Source organism: Emydura macquarii, unplaced genomic scaffold, assembly GCF_026122565.2.
Source record: "Emydura macquarii macquarii isolate MOO-44397 ecotype Brisbane River unplaced genomic scaffold, CSIRO-AGI_Emac_v2 contig_1644, whole genome shotgun sequence".
Classification (NCBI taxonomy): Eukaryota; Metazoa; Chordata; order Testudines; family Chelidae; genus Emydura; species Emydura macquarii.
Window position 1 is genome coordinate 25,595,741 of NW_027131781.1, and position 23,881 is coordinate 25,619,621.

The 23,881-nt window shown below is 52.8% G+C and overlaps 1 long non-coding RNA gene across 1 annotated transcript; it reads left to right on the top strand.

Annotated features, from left to right (window-relative positions):
- The first annotated feature begins 14,695 nt into the window (after nt 1-14,695).
- LOC137158371 (uncharacterized) lies at nt 14,696-20,065 on the top strand. Its single transcript, XR_010921396.1, has 2 exons — nt 14,696-14,793; nt 19,837-20,065. It is a non-coding gene; the product is annotated as an uncharacterized lncRNA (long non-coding RNA).
- Nucleotides 20,066-23,881: the final 3,816 nt, after the last annotated feature.

A 23,881-nucleotide genomic window follows, 5' to 3' on the forward strand; every position in this document is an offset into this window, starting at 1 on the left:
CTCTTTATGAGCTCAAGCCCTCAGAACTGGCCAGAGGTGCCTGGGGTGTGCTATTAAATGGGGGGAAGGAGAGGGAGCATTTCAAGAGTGTCTGCATTGTAATCTGAAACAGAATTGCACACCCAAACCTTTTCCATAGCAGGGTGCCCCTTCCGAGTAGCAATCTGGGCAGGGCCGTAACCCTTAGGATAAGAACAGTTGAAACTGCCTAATCACCACATCTGATTTAAAGGATGGGGGACATTTAATTTACTGCCTAGAATGTGTGTTACTAAATACAAAAAACAAACAGGCAACTGCTGTCTTCACACTGCATTGGATTGTGCTGAGTGTGGGAGACTTCTCAAACACGGCAATAAAAATGGGTGCCTTTAGTTGCAAGTGGTTTAATAAGCATGATCTATGTGATAAAGATCAACGGGAAGCAGTGTTTCCTACTGGTTAGAGCACTGGACTGGGACGGAAAAAGACCTGGGTTCTAGCTCTACCACAGGCCTGTTGGGTGACCTTGGGCAAGTCACTTATTCCTCTCTCTGCTTCAGCTTCCCTGTCTAAAATGGGGATGATAAAAACACTTTGAGGTCTCTGCATGAAAAGCAGCATATAAGAGTTAGATAGTAGCATTGCTTCCATCCATGTGACCTTGCAACTGTTTTAAACATCATTCAACTTGAGAGCAATTTTCTCAATATCTCAAAATCCAGATAAAAATGTATCTTAAAAGGTGTTGCCATCTCTCACAATTTCATCATGAGACTGGCACCACTTGGTGTTTTTTCTTGAAGCCCCAGCCCCTGGAGTCCTGGGCTCAGGGCCGGATTAATGCAAGGGCTTTAGGGGCTGCAGCCCAGAGCATTGGGCTAAGGGGGACCACCCAAAAATAAATCCAGGTGGCTGGTGAACGGCCCATTCAGGGAGGCTAGCTCCAGCCCCGCCCCTTCCAGCCCTTTCCCATCACAGCCCCGCCCTGGGTGACCTGAGCACCAGCCAGGCTGGCTACGGTGGTGGCCCTAGTGCTGGAGTTCCCCAAGTATCCCCAGAGCCCATGCCCCAGCGCTGCCCCGCCCCAACCTATCCTGGCCATTCTGTGCCCCAGCAGCCCCCCTCCCCCTCCAGAGTGCCCCAGCACCAGTCGCGGACCAAACCCAGCCCCAGGCTGGCCAGTCCGCCCCAGTCCACGCCACACCACAGCACCGGCCAGCTTCGCCCCCAGGAGCACCCAGCCCCCGGAGCACCGCTGCACCAGCCCGTAAGGGGCCCCACAAAATCTAATAGCTCCAGGCCCACAGGAGAATCCGGCCCTGCCTGGGATTATGTGGGATCTCAGCTTTCATTTAAAAAACTTCAGGCCTCGTTGGTGTGGAGATAAACTTGAAAACATGACCCCCGAGGACTCAAAGCTCACAGGGGGACTAAAATGATCCCAACATTTCTTTTTTTTTTTCCTTTTTTTCTTTTTTTAAATCTCATGATTTTCAAGGCAATCTTGAGACCTTTTTGGCAGGGAGGGGCTGAGTGATGATTTTGAAATGCTTGATATTGTTAATACTTGTTTAAATGCCTTCGCAGCAATATCAAGTGTTAAGTTCCTTTCCATGGTTATGCTTAGACTTGGCAGAATTTGATTTTTTTTTAATATAATGTTTATGGCTAATATCTATTTTGTTTAAGCTTTATTTTTTGTTTTTATCTATATATGTTTTCACGGTTATGGGAAATAAGGGGTGGGAGGGGGGCTGCCAGACAATTATTTAATGACAGCAGATGCTGAGATTCAAAAAGTTAAAGCTTTATAAGTGTTAAAACACAAATGATCGATAGCACATGTCAAAACACACGGAGTAAATGTCCATACATCAAACTCAAGTTCTCCAGCAACATTTTTCCTACTTTGCCTGGCTGTAAAATGTTGATGACTGTAGATGGACATTTTTTTCCTGTAGGGGCACGTAACAAACACCCACTTGCCATGCAGAGTGGCTTTACCACTGAAAGTTTCTAGCTGCGGTGGGTTCCTCGCTGTCCCGGCAGTGCATGGCGTAATGAGTAAGGTAATTCATAAGGGAGGGGCTCGCGCTTCGCTGTCAAGTGCTGCACCTGCCCATGGGAGAGGCAGATCTAAGGCGGCCTGGGCCCAGCTTCGGGAGGCAGCCGCGTACCCTCCATTATAACTGCCTTGGGGCCCAGCTAGGGAGTGGGGGGGATGGAGGTAAAAGGTACAGCAGGGAGACAGGTCGGTGGCAGTGTTTTGCTCCTCCCCTTTGCCTCAATCTTCTCCCTGCAGCCGGGAAGAGCTGATGTGCTGGGGCTGTTTTGACTCCCGAAGGGGTCGCAAGACTGGGTTGGCAGCAAGGGCACAGGGAGTGGCATGGAGGGTGGGTGAGAGCAGGAGGCAGCACATAAAGAGCCCCGGCAAACCCGTTTTTATGCGAAGACCAGAACAACCTGAGACCGGCCATCCCCTCCCTGCTTTGGAGGCCCAAACGCCACCTGGGCTTTTGCCACAGCTCTGGGTGACTCTGCTGGGGATCATGCATGGCTTCCCCTTTATGGCAAGGATTGCTGAATGTAACCCCGCCCTGTCAGCCCACCCCACCCTTCCTGGTGCAGTCACGGGTGGGGGAGGCAGGGGCCCGGGGATCAAGTGGGGCTGGTTGCGCTCGGGCAGTGTGGCTGAGGTGCCAGCAGAGGGCAGTGCTGCTCTGGGGATGAGCACCCCCTCCCTTTGTGCTAGGAGCTGTTGTGAGGGAAGGGGGTTAAGTCGCGGTAGTTTTCCCATGAAGCGTAAATTGTTACCTTCCACGGGAGCCTTTGTCCTGCGAGAAGCTGGTACGGGCGGGTAGAGGCTGATGGGCAGGGCTGCTCTCGCACTGCATGCCCATCTCGGCTTCAGAGTGCTTGGGGGGAAAGGGGCCCCCCCGCCATAGAAGTGCAGAGCCCTTCTATGGTGCTGTCAGGCCTGGGGGCCTGGCTGAGCAGAGCCCCCCATTTCACACACTTCCCATGGACTGGCTTTCTGAATGTAGGGCTGCCTGGGGGAGCCCTCTCTACTCCCCCCCTCTCTCCCCGCCCCCCAGGATGGGCACAGCATTGGCAGCAGCAGGGCAAGCTTCTTCAGTGACCTGGCCCAGAGGGTCTCTGCCTCCCATTATATGTCCTTCCTGTCCGACCTCCATTCCTGCTTCGGGCATTTGTAGACTCATAGACCCTTAAGGTCAGAAGGGACCAATGTGATCATCTAGTCTGACCTCCTGCACAACGCAGGCCACAGAACCTCACCCACCCACTCCTGTAATAGACCCCTGACCTATGGCTGAGTTATTAAAGTCCTCAAATCATGGTTTAAGGACTTAAGGAACAGAGAATCCACCAGCAAGTGAGCCGTGTCCCATGTTACAGAGGAAGTCGAAAAACTTCCAGAGCCTTTGCCAATTTTCCGTGGGGGAAAATTCCTTCCTGATCCCAAATATGGCAATCGGCTAAACCCTGAGCATGTGGGTAAGACTCACCAATCAGACACCCAAGAAAGAATGATCTGTAATAACTCAGAACCCAGCCCATCTAACATCCCTTCACAGGCCACTGCCATATTTACCACCAGTAGTCAAAGATCAGTCAATTGCCAAACTAGGCTGTCCCATCATATCATTCCCTCCATACATTTATCAAGCTCAGTTTTGAAGCTAGCTAGGTTTTTTGTCCCCACTGCTCCTCTTGGAAGGCTATTCCAGAATTTCACTCCTCTGATGGTTAGAAACCTGTGTCTAATTTCAAGTCTAAACTTCCTGATGGCCAGTTTATATCCATTAGTTCTTGTGTCCACATTGGCGCTGAACTTAAATAATTTCTCTCCCTCCCTGGTATTTATCCTGCTGATGTATTTAGAGAGAGCAATCATATCTCCCCTCAACCTTCTTTTGGTTAGGCTAAGCAAGCCAAGCTCTTTGAATCTCCTCTCATAAGGCTGGTTTTCCATTCCACGGATCATCCTAGTAGCTCTTCTCTGCATCTGTTCCAGTTTGAATTAATTTTTCTTAAACATGGGGGACCAGAACTGCACACAGTATTCCAGATGAGGTCTCACCAGCGCCTTGTATAACGGTACTAACACCTCCCTATCTCTACTGGAAATACCACGTCTTATGCATCATAGGACCAAATTAGCTTTTTTCGCAGCCACATCACATTGGTGGGTCATAGTCATCCTGTGATCAACCAATACACAAAGGTCCTTCTCCTCCATCACTTCCAACTGATGCATCCCCAGCTTATAGCAGAAATTCTTGTTATTAGTCCCTAAATGCATGACCTTGCACTTTCCACTATTACATTTCATTCTATTTCTATTACTTCAGTTTACAAGGTCATCCAGATCTTCCTGTATGATATCTCGATCCTTCTCTGTACTGGCAATACCTCCCAACTTTGTGTCATCTGCAAACGTTATTAGCACATTCCCACTTTTTGTGCCAAGGTCAGTAATAAAAAGGTTAAATAAGATTGGTCCCAAGATCAATCCCTGAGGAAATCTATTAGTAACCTCCCTCCAGTCTGACAGTTCACCTTTCTGTATGACCCGTTGTTGTCTCCCCTTTAACCAGTTCTTTATTCACCTTTCAATTTTCATATTAATACCCATCTTTTCCAATATAACTAATAATTTCCCATGTGGAACCGTATCAAATGCCTTACTGAAATCTAGGTAAATTAGATCCACTGCATTCTCTTTGTCTAAAAAATCTGTTATCTTCTCAAAAAAAGGAGATCAGGTTGGTCAGGCACAATGTACATTTAGTAAAGCCATGTTGTATTTTATCCCAATTACCGTTAGCCTCGATGTCCTTAACTCCTTTTCTCTTTCAGAATTTCTTCCAAGACCTTGCATACTACTGAGGGCAAACTAACAGGCCTGTAGTTATCCAGATCACCTTTTTTCCCTTTCTTCAAATTGGAACTACGTTAGCAGTTCTCCAGTCATACGGTACAGCCCCTGAGTTTACAGATTCATTAGAAATCTTTGCTAACGGGCTTGCAATTTCATGTGCTAGTTCCTTTAATATTCTTGGATGGAGATTATCCGGCCCCCCCGATTTAGTCCCATTAAACTGTTCGAGTTTGGCTTCTACCTCGGATGTGGTAATTTCTACCTCCATATCCTCACTCCCATTAGCCACCCTACCACTATCCCCAAGCTCATCATTAGCCTCATTAAAAATGGAGGCAAAGTATTTGTTTAGATATTCGGCCCTGCCTAGATTATCCTTAACCTCACCCCATCTTCAGTACTTAGTGGTCCCACTTCTTCTTTCTTTGTTTTCTTCCTATTTATATGGCTATAGAACCTTTTACTATCCGTTTTAATTCCCTTTGCAAGATCCAACTCTACTTGGCTTTTGGTCTTTCTCACTTTATCTCTACATGTTCTGACCTCCAAGAGGTAGCTTTCCTTGCTAATCCCTCCCATCTTCCACTCCTTGTAGGCTTTCTGCTTTCTCTTAATCACCTGTCTGAGATGCTTACCTATCCAGCTTGGTCTACAACTCTTGCCCATGAATTTTTTCCCCTTCCTTGGGATGCAAAAGTTAGCCCTTTTGAAGTCAAAGACTCTAGTCACAGATCTACTTTTGTTTATCCTTCCATTTAATTTGAGCTGAATTAGCTCATGGTCGTTTGAACCAAGGTTGTCCCCTACAACCAGTTCTTCTATGAGGTCCTCACTACTCACCAATACCAAATCTAAAATGGCATCCCCTCTTGTTGGTTCAATAACTATTTGGTGAAGGAATCCATCCGGTATCACATCTAGGAAAATCCGGGCCCTATAATAACTACTAGCACTTGTCCTCCAGTCTGTATCTGGGAAGTTAAAGTCTCCCATAATCACACAGCTCCCAGTAGTATTTACTTCATGAAAAGCCTTAAAGAGGTCTCTATCCATGTCCAAATCAGATCCTGGTGGTCTGTAGCACACTGCAAGCACTGTCCCAGGGGAAACTAGTAGTTTTCTTCCCCAATGTGATTTTCACCCAGACAAACTCTGTCTTATCAATTCCATCACTTCTAATTTCTTTACAGTTTACCTCATCATTGATATACAATGCTACTCCACCACCATTGCCTTTATATCTCTTTCCTAAACAGCACATACCCTTCAATACTTGTACACCAGTCATGACTACTATTCCACCAGGTTTCTGGTATCCCTATAATACCTGGTTTCACTTCCTCTGCCAGTAGCTCTAGTTCCTCCATTTTGTTACCCAGGCTCCTCACATTGGTATACAAACATCTTCATTTTTGCTGTTTGGCTTCACTCACCTTCCTTACCCGGTTTGGCACAATCATTCTACTGCCAATATTGCCTATTAGACTGGTATCTATGCTACCCTTCTTAATGTCCATTCGGCTCCCCACTGCTGTGTCCTTTCTTACTTCATTTTCCTCCCTCTCAATGCTAAAATCAGGTGTGGAGATGACCTGGGCATCTCCCAACCAGCTCCCTAGTTTAAAGCTCTCTTAATCAGTTGTGCCAGCCTCCATCCTAGAAGTGCATTTCCCTCCCTCCTCAGGTGAGGTCCATCCCAAGAGAACAGTCCTCTGTCCATGAATGCCTCCCAGTCCTCATTGTAGCACTACTGCCTGAGCCATCTGTGGATCATCAGAATCTTGTCACGCCCTTGTTCTCCTCCTCTAGGGACAGGCAGAATCCCACTGAAGATCACCTGAGCCTTGCTTTCCTTAAGAGTCTTTCCCAGCCTGGCACAGTCCCCTTTGATACGTTCAGCGAGAATCTAGCTATATAGAATCATAGAATCATAGAAGATGAGGGTTGGAAGGGACCTCAGGAGGTATCTAGTCCAGCCCCCTGCTCAAAGCAGGACTGTCATTTGTACCCACATGAAGGACAATCAGTGGATTGGATCCTCTTCAGCCTCAGGTCCACATCCCGTATCTTAGCACCAGCAGACAGCACACCCTTCTGTTCTCCGGATCAGCTCTGGTTACAGGCCTGTCTGCTGTTCGCAGCAGGGAGTCCCCAGTCATGCAGACATGTCTTTTCCTGGTAACGGTGCGATTCTCTGGCCAATCCCCTGTTCTTTCTGGCTGCAAGTCATCTCGTTTGCTATTCTCCTTTGCAATCCTCAGCAACTGTTCCTGTGTCTTCCTGGGGCTCTTATTTGATGGTATCTCCATTGGCTCATCCGCCCAGAGCGGGGAGTCTCCCTCCCTTCAGCCTTTCCCCCCTCCTTTCACTTCTTGCCCCTATGCACGTGCCCCTCATGGCCTGTGTGGCAGCCGCTCTGGGACTGTTGATAAAATGTCCTAGAACTTACGCTGCTCTCTGAGGGCCAGCCCCCCACCACAGCGCAGCCTCCACGAAGGGGTTCACTACCCAGGAAGGAGCTGAGCTGGGGTGTGGGGCTAGATGAACACAGGGCCGGACCGGCCACACACAGATAGCAGCAGGGTCACTTTCCACTGCTCGCCCCACCTGCAGTACCCATCAGTGTACCATCTAGCCCGGTGGCTTCCAACCTTTTTAGCTCGAGGGCTGCAGATATCATTGTTACAACCCAGAAGAGTCACCAGTCTCTGCCAGCAGCCCCCACCCTACTGCAACCAGACGGAAGGAGAACCGCGGGGAGGCTGCCTCTTCACTGATCTTCCATCCCCCTGGCTGCAGCAGGGAAACCGCACTTGTCCTGTAGCCTCGTGCTCCACCTGGGTCCCTAGGCAGTGGCTCCCTTCTGCAGCCTGCGGGAAGAGAGCCGCGGGCCACTTTGAAAGACCGGCCTGCAGGCCATGGGTTGGGAACCACTGCTCTAGCTGGTAGGGGGTGATGGGCATGGGAACCTCTAGAGAATAGACTAGACTCCCCACACGCCATTTGATCCTCGGCCTCTCTGCTGCACCTGCCTACAAGGAGCCACCTGTAATGTGGAGTTAGATCCCTGCCCGTTTGGCCACCAAGTGACCATCTGCTGGGGTTGGCTTTTGACAGGGGTCAGCCTGGGCCAGATCTGCCCTGCCAGCCTGGAGGCAAAGGTGCTATCCTGTTCCCTGTTCCTAGAGCCATCAGGCTGCCTTGCTGTCTCCCGTGCTCTCTGCAGCGCAGGGACGGTCTGCTGCTTGTCTCAGGGTGGGGCTGCAGTGGCCTGGGACGAGATGGAACACTTAAAGCTGCAGGTGGGACAGAGCAGCCCGATCCACATCAGGACTTTGCTGCGAAAACCTGGCCAGGCTAATCCGGAGGGCAGGATAAGCTTGGTTTGCCCTCAGCCAAGCTCAGGTAAGACTCGCTGCTTGGCACCAGGTTTCCAGCAGTGGCCTTGGAGTTCGGGTGACTGACTCGCTGCCTTTGGGCTGCTTTCTTCCGAAGTGCTGCACACTGGCACCTCCCGTGGACTTCAGCTGCAGCCGGGGGTGCTTCAGGGGGAGCTCCCCGGTGCTGTGGATGGAAGCTGGGTGTCCTGCTCAGCTGACCTATGACCCTGCGCACGCACATGGGGGGACTGACCTAACGGCACCTCCTTCTGCTTCCGCAGCTTTGGGCAGCACGTGAGACGGGCCCAGATTCTGCTGCACATCACGAGCTGTTCCCCCGCTGGCCTGGCCTTGCGGAGAGCTACCTAAAGCCGCTAAAGCAAGGAGGCGGGAGTGACTGATTCCTGAGCCCCACGTGGGAAGCCGAGGGCCAGATTCATCCCTGCTGTAACACCACTGAGGTCAGTGGATGTGGCTTGGTGTGTCCAGTGCACAAACCCCCTCCCGTCGGGAGAGCGATCCCCGGTAAAGCAGGCTTGGCCTCTGGCCAGCGTGCCCCTGCTGTGGGGAGCCTGCCATGCTCACCCCAGACTTCAGTCCAGGCTCTGCCCACTGGGGCTTGGTTTTCCTAGGCCCAGGGGAAGGGGATGGAAGTAAGGGTCCCAGCATGGAGGGGGCTGGGAAGCAGCAGATGGAAGTTAGTCATTGCTGCAGCGTCTGGTGTGGGGGAGGCAAAGCAGAGACAAAGATGCCACCTGTCTGCTGGCACGATGGCGTCAGCAGTGCTCAGAGCCCAGCCCAGCACTGGCACTTCACAGCAGTGACTGACAGCCCGGCACGGTGACAATTTAGTGGGAGTGAAAATGCTCCTGCGGTTTGGAGAGGAAAAAAAACGCCAGGAAGCAAATAATAATAATAATCCTGAGCCGGTAATAACACAACCCCTGGTGTCACGGCCTCAGAGCAGGGCTGCCCCTGCCTATTGCCTTAGTCTGTCCAGTGCAGGCTGGGAAGCAGGATCCATCCCCATGGCAAGATGCACCAGTGCCCTGAGTGCACTAGACAGAGAGATGCTCACGCCGCACACCTGCATCCGCCATGCCCCATCACACGCGCAGCCATGCACCCGGCGGCACGCTCGCCCAGCTGTCTTCCCACAGCCGCCTCCGAGACCTATGGCTACCTGCACAGCCAGATGCTGTCAGACCCCCAGAGCACATGCACATACGTTCACAGGGCTGCGGATTCGCCTGCCCTCTCTGCCCCAAGCATGCATGGTGTGTGCACGCCCAACGAGTCATTCAGCTGTGCCCAGTCACACCTGCAGGCCCGCAGCTGTGGCTCTCTCACCTGCCCTCCCATGCATACAGGCCCTTGTACGCCACTCCCGTCTGGGAAATCTTTAGACCTCCTGTGTCATGGCTAGGAAAAGGTATTTGCCATTGAAATAAAAGCTGCTACTCTCCTGGTTTTGCCTCATCAGATGTGCCACCCCCTGCCGGAATAGGTCCTCTGAGAGCTGAGATCTCCAGGGCACGGCTGGTGAGCCCAAGTACCTGCTGTGCAGGACCTGGCCTGCCTCCTCCATCCGTCAGCCCGGCTCCATTGGAAGAGCTGGCGGCCGAAGATCACGTTGCTCAGAGCTTGGCCATGGGGGCTGCTGAGTGAAAAGCACCAAGGCGAGAGCCCCCGTGGCTGTGCAGTGGCAGGGCAGAGCAGGTGCAGTACAGGCTCTGCTTGGCCCATGCTGTCCTGACAGCAGGTCCCAGCCCAGGCCCAGGAAGGATCAACCCTAGGGGGAGAAGAACCCCACCCTCACTGGTTCCTATCCACGGCCTTCAAGGAAACTGCACCAAGGGGCCCAGCCGTGCTGGCGGTGTGCGCAGGGAAGGACTGCTCCCCTTCCCCCCAGCTCCACAGGGCTCTGCTCTCCCTCCCCGAACTCTCCCGCCTGGGATCTCGAGGCGCGGCCTCCAGGGGAAGGGCGCTGCAGGGAGCAAGCTACACGGCTGCCTCGGTTCCCAGTGGCCCATGGGCGGCACATCCCATCCTCCTCCACCCTTGTCCCTCGCAACAGCGCCCCCCGGAGCCGCCCCATTGCATAGCAGGCGGAGAGGCCCGAGGCCAGGCGGGAGAGGCCGTGCTGGGGAACTGCCAGCAGCTGCTTGTGCGTGGGGCAGAGGGGCAGCGCTCCAGGCCTGTCGGCACCGCCTCCTCCGGGGGCCGTTCTGCGGCAGCACTGAGCGGGATGCAAAGGGGTGCAGCCCAGGGGGCCAGGTTGGCTTCTCAGCAGCTGCTTGCCAAGTGGTGTGGCAGGGCCCCTCCGCGTTGCTAGGGCGGTTGCTGTGATATGTAGGGCTGGCAGGTGCACGGCCCAGGAGGGGGTCAGCAGGTCAGGCTGCAAGTGGCGTTTCATTACCCCAGGCCAGTCGGGTTCCCAGTTTCCATGGCCACATTGTTGCCAGCTGGGTCCCTAGTTACCTGCACACAGCACCCACCGGAGGGGCTCAGAGAAATCCTGTGCCCAGACCTCACCATTGTCACCATCCAAACACTGCTCCACGCCCACCTGAGGGGCTCAGATAAAGGCTGTGCCTGCTCCCCACCCTGTGAGATGCCCCCCTCCGCCTCGCTAAGATTATAGATATAGCAAAGATTAATACTTTGCTATATGCCAATGGTGAAGAATCCCAGAGTCGCTTTCTTCTACTACAGAACAAGGAGCTTGATTAGAACGAGGGAACCAGCGATACCCGAAAGCTCCTTCCTCTCTCACTGTCGCTTCTGCTACAATCTCCCAGCCCACCTGGCTTCTGGCCACAGATTCGAAGACACAGCACGCTCAGCCGCACATCTCACCCATCATTTTTTCCTCACAAACCATCCTTAGCAAGAGTAAATACTTACCAACAACGTGCACCGATCGAGCCGAATCACCCGTTTCAGCCGCTGCCTGGATCCACGAACCTTCTGGCCTTGAGGTTGGGTTTGTCTAGTGGATGCACTTGGACCTTCAAACCCCGAAGGTGTAAAGCCTGTTCAGGATGATCAGGGCATGTGTCACCAGAATAATCGCCAGTGAGTGCCTTTTCTCTGAGGGTCACATGGCCATTCAACAGGCTTTCAAACCAGCTGATGATGGCCCCTGTTTCTACTGGGTATAAGTCTCAGCCACGTAGGATTTCGGCTGCCGTGGCGACACGTGATAACCAAAATCTTTCCTCATCTCGTTAGCTCAGGCCCAGGTCTCTTGCTTTAAGCCTTGGGCTGCTTTCCCACAGCTACAGAAGGCCTGAGTTCGCTCAGATTTGCAGCCTGTCAGCTTCCCACCATTTCATCAGGGCTGCAGGGGTGAAAGTTTCCCTCCGAAGCTGGGGCAGCGTTGCTCTGAGGCGTTGTGTGCTGACTGCAGGGATTGATGTGGCATCTCTCTGCAGTGTTTACGTGGGGGGGTTGGTGTAGAATTCTCTGCCCTGCTTGTTGCCAGCCCATCCCCTGCTGGACGGCAAGGGCTGGCATCAATATGCTTGAAAAGATACTCTATCCCCCACGCTTGGAATTCATAGTTGGCAGCCTACAGCCTGTTGCCCAGGGTTATTTCTCCTGAATGCCAGAAGGAGAAAAATGGCCTTTCTATTGCTGTGTGACCTGGTGATCCAATGAGAAACAGAATTTGTACAAACCTAGTCAACGGCTCACTGATAGGTACGTCCCACTCCTTACACAGCTCATCCAAAGCCTTTCTCTTCATGTTAAGAGCTCCTTTGAGGTGTGTCTCTCTGGGAGTCACGTGATCCCACCTTCCTTTTCAGGTCAGTCTGTGCTAGGGACTTGTATGGTTTCCTTGCCATAGTACCAGAGCACCTCACAATTCTTAATGTATTCATCCCCCTGCAGCATAGGGTATTATCCCTATCGTATAGAGAGGGAGCTGAGGAACTAAGTGACTTGCCCAAGGTCACACATATCATCTGTGGCAGAGAAGGGACTTGAAACCTGATCTCTCAAGTTGTAGGCTAGCTCTCTAACCACTGGGCAATCCTTCCTCACTGTTTCCGACTCTGTGCTGGGCCACTGCACAGAGACTCATGCCAAGCATTTTGTGAGGCCCTCGTGTCCCTCATGTAGCCTTTCCATCATGTGCTGCAAGGACTGTAGGTCTATAATATGATGGCCGGAGATTAGACCTTCAGCTTTGGAGAGTTCCCTCCTCATTGCAGAGGAGTCACGGGCTGGATGAGGGATCCCCACTGGTGACTGGGCCAACCGTGTCTGAGAGCCATGAATACAGTTAGTAGTTGTGTAACACTAGGAGCGAGTTTAATCAGATCTAATTTCTGTGAGGGGCTGACGTGCCCCTCAAAATGGCCACCACATGGGCTTCTATATCACCCAGAGTTGAAGAAACCATGGGATCACTAGGGATTCATATAGGTTTAAATTTTGCCAAACGCATGAGAGATCTCTGATATCTAAGGGGCTCCTTGACCAGGCCGTTGCTGTTTATTAATGGCATGGGTGGTTCCCAGTCTGTCACAAGCTTGACATTATCAGGACCCTAAAAATATCTTAAGAGCCATTTGCTTGCCTGTGCCCTCACCAGACATTCGGGGGAAATGGACCTTGTTGGGGCCCAGATTTCACCCTCTTGCTCTAGCAGGAGCGGGATACCTGCTCTTGCAATGTGAAAGTCACTTGGAAAACCATGTTATGGGCTTCCAATTGTCTCGGTGTAAGTGGAGTAGCACTCCACAGAGCCCACGACTGCCCACATGGCTGTAGGCTCCAAAACAACTTAACATGCCAATGCTGGGGATGTGGTCAATTGATTCTGTAGATCCTCAACAGCACTTGATCCCTAATGGTCGCTTGTAAGCAATTCATAAAGAATTTGGCCTGTTAGAACATAAGAACAGCCATACTGGGTCAGACCAATGGTCCATCTAGCCCAGTATCCTGTCTCCCGACAGTGGCCAATGCCAGGTGCTTCAGAGGGAATAAATAGAACAGATAATCATCAAGTGATCCATCCCATTGGCCATTCCCAGCCTCTGGCAAACAGCAATCCCTGCCTATCCTGGCTAACAGCAAGTTGATGGACCTATCCTCCATGAACTTATCTAGTTCTTTTTTGAAACCTGTTATAGTTTTGGCCTTCACAACATCCTCTGGCAAGGAGTTCCACAGGTTGATTGTGCATTGTGTGAAGAAGTACTTCCTTTTATTCGTTTTAAACCTGCTGCCTATTAATTTCATTTGGTGACCCCTAGTTCTTGTGTTATGATAAGGAGTAAATAACACTTCCTTATTTACTTTTTCCACACTAGTCATGATTTTTAGACCTCTATCATATTCCCCCTTAGTTGTCTCTTTTCCAAGTTGAAAAGTCCCAGTCTTATTAATATCGCCTCATATGGAAGCTTTTCCATACCCCAAATCATTTTTGTTGCCCTTTTCTGTACCTTTTCCAGTTCCAATGTATCTTTTTTTTAAATGGGGAGATAAGATCTGCACACAGTATTCAAGATTTATAAAGAGGTGATATGATATTTTCTGTCTTATTATCTATCCCCTTCCTAATGAGTTCCAATATTATGTTTTTCCAATGTGCATTACTTAGCTTATATCAACATTGCATTTCATCTGCCATTTTGTTGCCGAGTCACCCAGTTTTGTGAGACTGGGACAGATCAGGTCTGATTTAGCACCAGCATTAGATCATGCTGAGGTGCCATGTCAGTTCTGATGCGTTTCGAGGCGGTGACAGTTCAGCTGGGGCGTGGACTTTTTCTAGCTCCTCCCACTCCCACTACTTGCAGAACAGGACTTGACAGCTGTGTCATTCGCATCGCTGATTGACTCTGCTGCGTCGATGAGACGATCAATAGCGCTGCAAGGTTCCTTCCCAACTGTGTGGGCTCAAGTGACGGGCTCAGAGTGCCAGATGCAACAAAGCATTGAGGCCTTTATTTATCTCCTCAATACCTGCTCCCTGCTGTCTCTCCCAGGGTAGCCCCCTACTCCCATGCTGGAACAAGTATTTTTTATTCAGTCATGGCATCATTTTATTTGGGCCTATTGGCATATTGCTGTGTAAACACACACCACATTGCCATGGCTTCAGAGTAGTCAGGAAAGAGCTGGTCGTGAGGAATGAAAGTCAACGCTGATTCCCTGATGTGCATAACTCCAGCGTTACTCCTGGTTTACACCTTTGTGAGTGTGTAGTGAGGTGGTGTGGCCTCCCCCTGCGCCAGAGGGGGAGGAGCCACCCCTCCCTACCCAAGCGGGTGGAGCTAGGACAGCCTCGCCCCTCCCACCAGAAGTGAGTGGGTGGGGCAGGAAGTACAAAAGGCAGGGCCTGGGAGCTCACTTGAGAGGGAGCTGCCAGAGGAGAAGGACCTCTCTCGGGGCCCCGAGCCCGAGCCGACCGCTGAGGAGCTGCTGGGTGCCAGCACCGCAGAAGACCTGCTGGGGCTGACCCTTACGCTTTACCCCGAGGAGACTGACGGCAACCCTGAGGCCCAGGTATTGTGAGGAAGGCGCCCAGGGGAACCAGGCGATTGTCTGGGTGTGTTGTGGCCTGCAACGGGGTTGGCATATTTCAGCTGCAGCCCAACTGACCTAGTGATGGAACCCGCCGCCACTGCTAGGGCCCTGGGCTGGGACGCGGTGGAGTCAGGAGAGCCTGCACCCCTTCCCCCATCTTGCCATTCGAAGCCTGGGGTGACAGCCTCACCCCGGCTGGTGAAGCCTCCCTGGGCCACAACCTGTTCATCTGGCCTAGCCCAGCCTGAGGACTGCTTGTTTGCCTCGTCCTATCTGAAGACCTGGGATATAGACTATTTGCATGCCCTGCCCTGCCTGAGGGCCGGGGGGCAATAGCCTGCTACTCAGCTAATTCCCGGTGCCGATGGACTGTGAGGCAGTGTGGCCCCCCTCTACAGAGTGACATAAAAATCAGGCCCTTGTGTGGGTTAGTTCCTTGTTGGGAGGGAAATGAGCAGACACAGAATCAGGAGGCTCTTACCTAGTGTCACCCTTCTGCCGCATGTCAGTGGAAGCCACAAGGCGTGGGTTCTAGATGTCTCGAGGAGCCTGGCTAAGATCATCTGTATCTGTTAAGGGCCTGACCCAAGCCCAGGGAAGCCCATAGCAAGGGCTTTGGATTGGCCCCCTAGTTCCTGTTACTGCTTTGAGCCTGGACTGGTTGGTTGTTAAGTCAAAAAGGACCCAAGTTAGAGTCCTGGTTAAACCAGTCAGCACACTGCGCTCCGGCATCTGTCTTCCCTGCTCCCCAGACACCTTCAGATCCCGTCTCCGGAGCACAGAACGGCGGCATGGCCGTCAGCATGGGCTAGCGACCTGAGGCTGTGCCCGGTGGCTAGCACTGGGGCAGCTGGCCCCTGTGCAAACCCATGCCACTGTATCTCGTTCTCCCGCTCGTTCTGGCCTGATTACAGTGAGCACGCGTGTTTCCCATGCCACTATGAGTGAGCACCTTACTCTGGGCCGTGTCTGCCTGAAAAAGATGCATCGATTTGATTTAAATGTTCTTTTCCATGTGGTGAAATTGGTGCGAATAAGCCTGGCACAAGCTGAAATCGGTGCCCCTGCAGCCCCCAAGCATTGGCTTAACGAGGCAGGCTTCGAATCACACTGGGCTGCTACGTGAAACTGGTGCGGCTTTCTCATGGGGCCCAGACAAGGTCGCTGCCTTCACAGGGCTCTGGGCGACGTGAAAGACAAAAGGCGACCCGTTGCCTGGACTCAGAAGTCAAGGCCCTGCTGCTGGGCCCGAGGGCTGGAGTCTGAGATACTCTAAGGTTATGTCTCCTTTGCAGTCTTGTCTGGACTGCAGCTCGTCTAGATGCACCTGAGCTAGAGTCATCTGGCTAGCTGGCTTTCGGAGCTGGCAGCCAGAGTTGTTATTACCTTGGGTTCTGGGCAAGTGTGTACAGCCCGCCTTGAGCCCTGTGCCGCTGTGGATTCGCTGCACCAGGAACTGAGCTCCCTTGGTATGTCTAGACAAGTTGCAAGCGCAGGCTGTGAGTGCAGTGTTCCCTACACCTGAGCCTCTTCCCTTGTGCAAGAGCTGAAAGGGCTGGGAGCCGGCCCTGCAGGGGATCTGGCCCAGTCTCGCGTGGGAAGGGCCAGCGCAGGGTGATCCTGTTGCTGTGGGAAGGGCAGGGCAAGCCTGGCAGGGGCAGAGCTGGGGCACGCTGGGAGCTGCAGAGCACCACACGCCAGGCCTGGCGCGGTGCTGTTATGGGCTAGACTGAGCGAGGGAACATGTTCCTGAATAGAAAGGAGATAATTAAGGAATAATTGAGGTGGCCCCTGTGATTTATGGGAATGGATTAAGTGTCAGCGCTGAAAAGTTGCAGGTGAAAGTGCTGGGACCCGCTGTTACCATGTGGGCAAGGCCAGGCTATGGTGTGCCACTGGGTTAACCCCTTCAGCACCAGGCCGGGGAAGGCTAGGATCTGCCACTGGGTTAAGCCCAGCTCCAGGGGAGCACCAGGGGAGCGAGGGGGCCTGAGTGGGGGAGAAAGGGCCCCAGTGGGTGACTCACACCATGGAAACTGGGGGACATGTTGGCTACAGATCTGCTGGGGCTGTTGTGCCATCCCTGGAGCTGTGTCAGCCAGAGGGCAGGGGTAGGCAGTGAGTGAGCCCCCCTCCGCCCCTCCATGGTAACAGCTGGACTGGGGCTGCCCTGGGACACAGCTCAGGCTGGAGAAGCCTAGTCACTCTCTGAGAGACACGGGCTGGTAGCCAGCTACCTGATTGCCCCACTGCCTGCCATGGAAAGGAGGGAAGCAGCAGTGTGCCTCCCTGGACTGCTAGATAGCTGGGGGAGGAGTCACCTGGGAAGGGGCCCAGGTGCCCCATGGATGGGGAATGCAAGCAAGGAACGCCTGCCCCTTGTTGGCAGGGAAGGTCAGTGATTCCTGAAGGAAGGGCAAGCTGCCTGCAACCCTCCAGCAGGCAGGGATCTGGCTGCAGAGACCATCCCTGGACACAGATGTCTTCCCTTGCCTCTTGGTCGCGCTAAGCTCCCTGTGATGGGAAACGCCATCCGGCTCAGGGCAGCTAGCGACTGGGATCGAACAGCGCTAATCTCTGGGATCCGCGTCCTCCTCCCGGAGCTGCCTGTGCTGGTGCTGCCGTCTGTCCGCAGCCCTCGATGCGTCCAGCCACCAGGAGCTGGGACCCAGGCGGGGTGTGTGCGTAGATCAGGGGTTCCCAAAGTGAGGATTGCGAGGGGGATGCCGCAGGCCCAGGTTGCAAGTCAAAGGATCTCGAAGCCCCTAACTCAGAGATGCTGCCTGTTCTCTGGCAGGGGCAGGAGAAACAGCCTTTCTTAAATTGGCAGGGCTCAGCCGCATGGGCAGGGCTGGGCCGGGGCTGTGGGATCGGGGAAGGAGTTATGGGGCACTGGACTAACGGGTGCTGCTGAGAAACGGGAGGTGGAGCTTAGGTGCCTGGACTCATCAGGTGTGAGCACCTCAGCTCCTCCCACTCCAGCTCCCTCCTGGCCCCTCTGAGTTGCGCCTGCAACGGGCCGCTGGGATTGTGCGTGTTGTGCAGCTCCCGCCTGCCATCTGGGCGCTGCCCTGCCCACTGGCACAGGTGTAGTGCTGGTTGCTGGGCGTGCCGCAGGCACATCCCAGCGGGGGGTCTGCGTGAAGGTGGTGCGATCCCAGTGACGGCTCGCGCACCTTTGCCATTGGAGGGGAGCCTGAAAGCGTCACCTGGTGCGCCTTGGAACAGTGACGGCCAGGGACCTGCTCACTCCGCAGCGAGGGCTGGCGCTGGCTGAGGGGTGAGAATGAGCTGCTGGCAGATCTGTACCTCCCGAGGGGCTTGTCCGGCTCCTGAACCCCGAGCACCAGCACACGGGAGACCCAAGTCGTCCCGTGGAACAGGAATGTGCGTGCAGGTCTGGACGAACGGAGCCGCGTCGCTGCACACGTTGCTACCATACCGCATGGCTGATGGAGTCCCAGCCAGCAGCTTATTTGCAGGGCAGGGGAGGCATTATCCAGGAGTCCGGTTTAGGAGAATATGAGTGGCCTAAAAAGAGGTTGTGACTTTGAAGGTCAGTTTTTCCACTCACCTGTGGCAGAGATCCCAGGGAGCATGGTGGAGCTCGGCCTAGGGGAGATATTGGGGCTCCAGGGGCCATCAGTATGCGAATGGACCAGCCCTACGTCTCCTTTCCATCAGTTCCAGACAAAGGCATTGCCCTGCCCTCCCAGTGTCTGGCAGAAACACAGCGCTGGATGAAAGCCACTTGGCTTGAGCTCAACTGGACAAGATGAAGGTGATGCCAGCTGGGAGGGGGAAACATCTTGAGAACAGGCAAAGGTTCCCATAGCCTCAGCGCTCCAGGATGTCTCCCCCTACAGCCATGGTTAAAGTAGCCTAGAACAACTGCCTGCCTGGGATCTCCTCTGTGACGAAAGCCTCCCCACCATCCACCCATGCTGGGCTGCAGCAATGCTGCCACGTGGGACTGAGCATAGGGGCTGGCCGACAGCAGAGCGGGCTCACTCCACTCCCCATGAGGCTGGTTGGGGGAGCCTGCTGCACCTGTCCTTGCTCTGTGCTGCCGGCTGGGAGGCTGCTGGCTGGAATTGAAGGGGCAGGTTAGTATCTGCAAAGCTCTCGATGTCCTAGGGCCAGTTCACCCCATCTGTCCAGCCCTCCAGCCTGGGCCACTGTGACCCAAGGGCTTTGCGAGACCAGTTGGCAGAGGGGTGCAGGGATCCCATGTGTTCACCAGAAGGAGGCAGGTAAGGTCTCTACTGAAAGCCTGTTCACACTGGTCCCCACGATCATTGCGAGATGTACGTATGGAAAACGTGGGGCGTTGTGTAGATGTACCAAAAATGGTGTTCCCTGGGTCTGTAGTTAAATGCAGGTCACTCAAAGGTAGCGTGTCTTGAGACAAACGTCTCCAGACAGGAGGTGGGAAACATTTATTTCCCTGGTGGACCATTGTGTGTTGTGCGTCAGACAACAGACGTCTATTAGCATACTGCATCAAATGCTAATGAAGGACTGGCAGAGATTTCAGCCGGAAATTAATGGGAAGATGTAAACAGCGGGGGTGTGCTCCATTTTCAGAGGTCTGGCAGAGGTCTGGTCTGGGATATCTGGGGGTGCAGAGAGACACCCTTGCATCCTTCCATCCAGGAGGGCCTGCTGCCAGCTGGCTTGATCTTATGGAAGGGGGATTCTCGGCTAATGTGGTTGAAAATGCCAGGAAAGGGATTTGGGATTGTTATCCTGTAGGGAAGTGGTTTTTAGCCTCTGGTCTGAGAGTCCACAGCCTATGTCTAAGATTTCCAAAAGGATGCATGCCTCCATTTGAAATTTTGCAATGAAAAGAGGTTGAAAAGCACTGCTGTAGGATACAGGGAAATGCCTGGTGAGTTAAGGGTAGGGTTTAGAAAGCATGTTAGGATTTTGTTTTATATGTAGCCTTTTGTTTCCAGTATTCTGACTTTCTAGGGCTGGAATCTGTTGGTAACAGGCTTGTTTTCACTCTTTCCATCAAAGTGCTATGCGTTACATGGAGCCGGGATCCTGAGCTGACTCTTGCAAGCTGGTGTGTGCCGTTCCTTTGGGCGCAGGGAGTCTGAGAACTCAGTGAAGGAAGCAGAAGCAGGGGGCGCTCAGAGGCCGAGAGCGAGGCCTGGAGGGGCCTGGAGGGCAGTGCTTGTGTTGCCAGAGGCTGGTGGAGTCAGGCAGCTGACCCAAGCACCACGCTAAGGGCTGGTGGCAGTGAGGTGTCTCCGCCCTGGGAGGCATCACAGCAAGAGGCTGGGGTTAACTGGGGCTAGCGTGTCTTCAGCAGCTGGGGCTTTTCCTCTGAATCTCAGCCCGGCCAATAGTTCAGAGTCTGACCCCAGACAGAAAATGCCCTTTGATGCACCTGTTTCACTTAGTCTTTGATGAGTGGCTCCCCCTCCATCCGCTCTGACTGACCTGGCACCAAGAGGTTTGGGGGAGCTATTAACTCCCTGAGCAAAGGAGTGTCTGTGCCTTCATCTAAGCCAGGGGCCATGCTCCCAGACGCAACAGTGATGGGCGCCATGCCGATGCACATAGTTGTCAATAATAGCTCATGTCGGGGTGCACCCGGGTCTAACAGGGTCTTCGCACTCAGGGATGCGTGCGCCCGTGGTTGGGCAGCTCCCTCCATCAGCCAAGAGGCTGTGCATGACCCCCGGGAGAGACATCCATTGCTCTGCATCCCAGCGCAGCAGCTGGGTCTGTGCTCCAATGCAGATGTATGGGAGTGTGCTCCCTTTAAACGACAGCTGACAGGAGCAAGCTGGATAAGGACAGCATTTGTGGCAAGTCCTGGATCTCGCTGGCAATCTAGGGCAGGCCCACCCACAGCCCTTTCAATGAGTTCACCAAGCGACTGACAGCTGTCATGTCAGCCTGCTGTTCCTGCTCCCTGACTGAAGGGAGCGAGCAATGTGTGAGCATTTGCAGACAGTGCTGCTTTTAAACCTGCCTTAGCTTCTGCTGTCCTGGTGCCACCCTTTGCCTGAGCGAGTACCCTGGGATCTGTTGCTGGCTCTGCCACTGGTGTGCTGGGTGACACTGTGCAGAGCACTTCCCCTCTTGGTGCCTCAGTTTCTCGATCAGTCAGACGAGGAAGATGACACTGGTCTGCTGCCCAGAACTTGCCCACAGGTGGCGCTTTGAGACTCTGGCCTGGATCTGCAAGGAGCCCTTTAGCTAAAAGGGAAGTGTACGGTGACTGTCAGAGGGAGATGGAGGCTGGAGGGCAATTTCCTGCCCAGAGCAGCTGGGGTGGCCCCTGGCATCCGAGTGAGACTCTGCTTCAAGTGGCAGAGCGGGTCTGTCTCAGCAGGAAACACCCAGCAGCAATGAATGGGAAGTGGCTGCAGACCCACAGGGAACTTGTGGCCATGCCCTCCTCCCCCTTGAGAGTCACCCTAGTCCATTGCATGAAGGTCTTCCAGTGTAGAAACTGGGAGGGTCCCCTGGGGTACCAGGGAGCAACAAGTGAGGATAAAGACATTGCAGAGAAGCTAGATGATTTGCCTTCACCACGGAGAATGCTACCCTAGAGTTACAGCGACTGAAGGGTCCAAAGAGGAAATGCTGGAAGAGAGTGAAGACTCACTGAATTTGTAAGCCTTCTGGGGCAAGGCTCTTTTCTGTGGCTGTACAGCACCTAGCACAATGAGGCCCTGATCTTAAGTAGCCTGTATGTGTTACTGTAATAATAATAATCTGCAGCTGCTGTGTTGGAAAGGAACACAGAAATACCGGAGTGTTGAATGCGTCTAGACTGCCAGACGGGAGAGCCTTGGCCATCTACCCCTGTGTAGAACCTGATGAAGCCTGATCAAGACACCCCTGCACTCTGGCAGCGTGCTCCAAGGAGCAGCCATCAGGGAAGCCATGGTCCCACAGTGTCTGGGTAGGGACTAGACAGCAGCCGAGATGCCGGAGGGGGGACCAGAGACCGTGACTGCAGTTTGGTTCTTTTCTGACTCACTTTTCATTGCCCAAAAGGTGGAAACAAACAAACAAACCATTTACAAGTGGGGAATGAAGAAAATTACTATTCATGACGGCTCTAAACAGAGAAGGAAAGAGCATTAAAGCCCGCTTTATACGCAGAGAATGGGCTTGTAAATGCTCATGCTAAGAGCTCATCCACGAAGACAATTGCCAAGCCAATATCTGCCGTGCCACTCCACTTGCTTTAACTCCTCTTTGGAACAGGCGCTGATTGGTCGGGGAGGGGCTGGCTCCCAGCTCTCTCCCTGCAAGCCCGCCCCCAAGACTAACTGGGAATGGCTTAGACTCCAGGCCTTGGCACTGACGGTGCGGGGAACTTAAACACCAAGACGCCACCATTGGGGAATAATGTGGCTTGTCTGGGACGCGCCCCAGGGATACCTTTGTATTCAATTGATTGTTAAACAAATCAGACAGCCTTGCACTGAAATTAGATTAGCAATTTACACCTTTGTAAAAGGATTAAGGGAACTCAATTCTTTTGATGTCTGAGTCTTAATTTGCATCCTTAACAAGGTGGGAACCCTTCCAGGCAGGGAGCCGGCTCCCCTGCCTTCAGCAGAGTTTGCTGCTCTGGAGAGGAGAAGGCAGGGTGGGGCGTCTTTGAAGGAACATGGGGGTTGATTCTGCCCTCGGCTGGGCGTGGTCGGGTCCCAGGGCGTCAGTACAAAACATTAATACCACCATATACTGAAAACCAACTGACGGCAATACATATCTTCATGTCTCCAGCCTCCAACCTGGACACATTACATGATCCATTGTCTACAGCCAAGCCCTAAGATACAACCGGATTTGCTCTGATCCCTCAGACACAAACACCTACAGGATCTCCCTAAAACATTCTTAAAACTACAATACCCATCTGGAGAGGTGAAGAAACAAATTGACAGAGCCAGACGGGTACCCAGAAGTCACCTACTACAGGACAGACCCAACAAAGAAAACAACAGAACACCACTGGCCATCACTTACAGTCCCCAGCTAAAATCTCTCCAACACATCATTAAGGATCTACAACCTATCCTAGAAGATGATCCCTCATCCGCTCAAGCCGTGGGAGGCAGACCTATCCTTGTTACAGACAGCCCCCCAACCTGAAGCAAATACTCACCAGCAACTGTACACCATACAACAAGAACTCTAACCCAGGAACCTATCCCTGCAACAAACCCCATTGCTAGCTCTGCCCACACATCAACTCTAGTGACACCATCACAGGTCCTAACCGCATCAGCCACACCATCAGGAGCTCATTCACCTGCACTTCTACTAATGTAATATGAGCCAGCAATGCCCCTCTGCCATGTATATTTGCCAAACTGGACTGTCACTACGCAAAAGAATAAATGGACACAAATCAGACATAAAAAATGGTAATATCCATAAACCAGTCGGAGAGCACTTCAATCTCCCAGGACACTCTGTAAGTGACTTGAAAGTTGTTATACTTCTACAAAAAAACTTCAAAAACAGACTTCAGGGAGAAACTGCAGAGCTGGAACTCATCTGCAAACTTGGCACAATCAAACTGGGTCTGGATAGGGACTTGGAATGGTTATCTCATTACAAGAAGTAATTGTCACTGTTCACACATTCTCACCTTCTAATCAATGGTTGTGAATAGGCCTCATCTACTCTAACTGAATGGACTTTGCTAACACCTCCCCTCCCCATTGTTGTTCCTTACCCTTGGATGTATATATATATACCCCCTATCTGATTTCTATTCCTTGCATCTGACAAAGTGGATAGCAGCCCACGAAAGCTTATGCAAATTAAATTTGTTAGTCTTTAAAGTGCTACAGGACTCTTTTTAGTGGGACCTGGGGCCATTTATGATTTTTGTGGGGCCTGGAGCCATTATGATTTTGCTGCTGGCTTTTGCAAATGCAGGAGGCTGGCCTGGCACCCCTGCCCCATCTCCTTAAACCCCACTCCAGGGGTATTTCTACACTGCGATTACAAGCCCCACGGCACTGAGTCTCAGAGAGCCCGGGTCAGACAGCGCACTGGGGCTTGCGGGGCTCAGGCT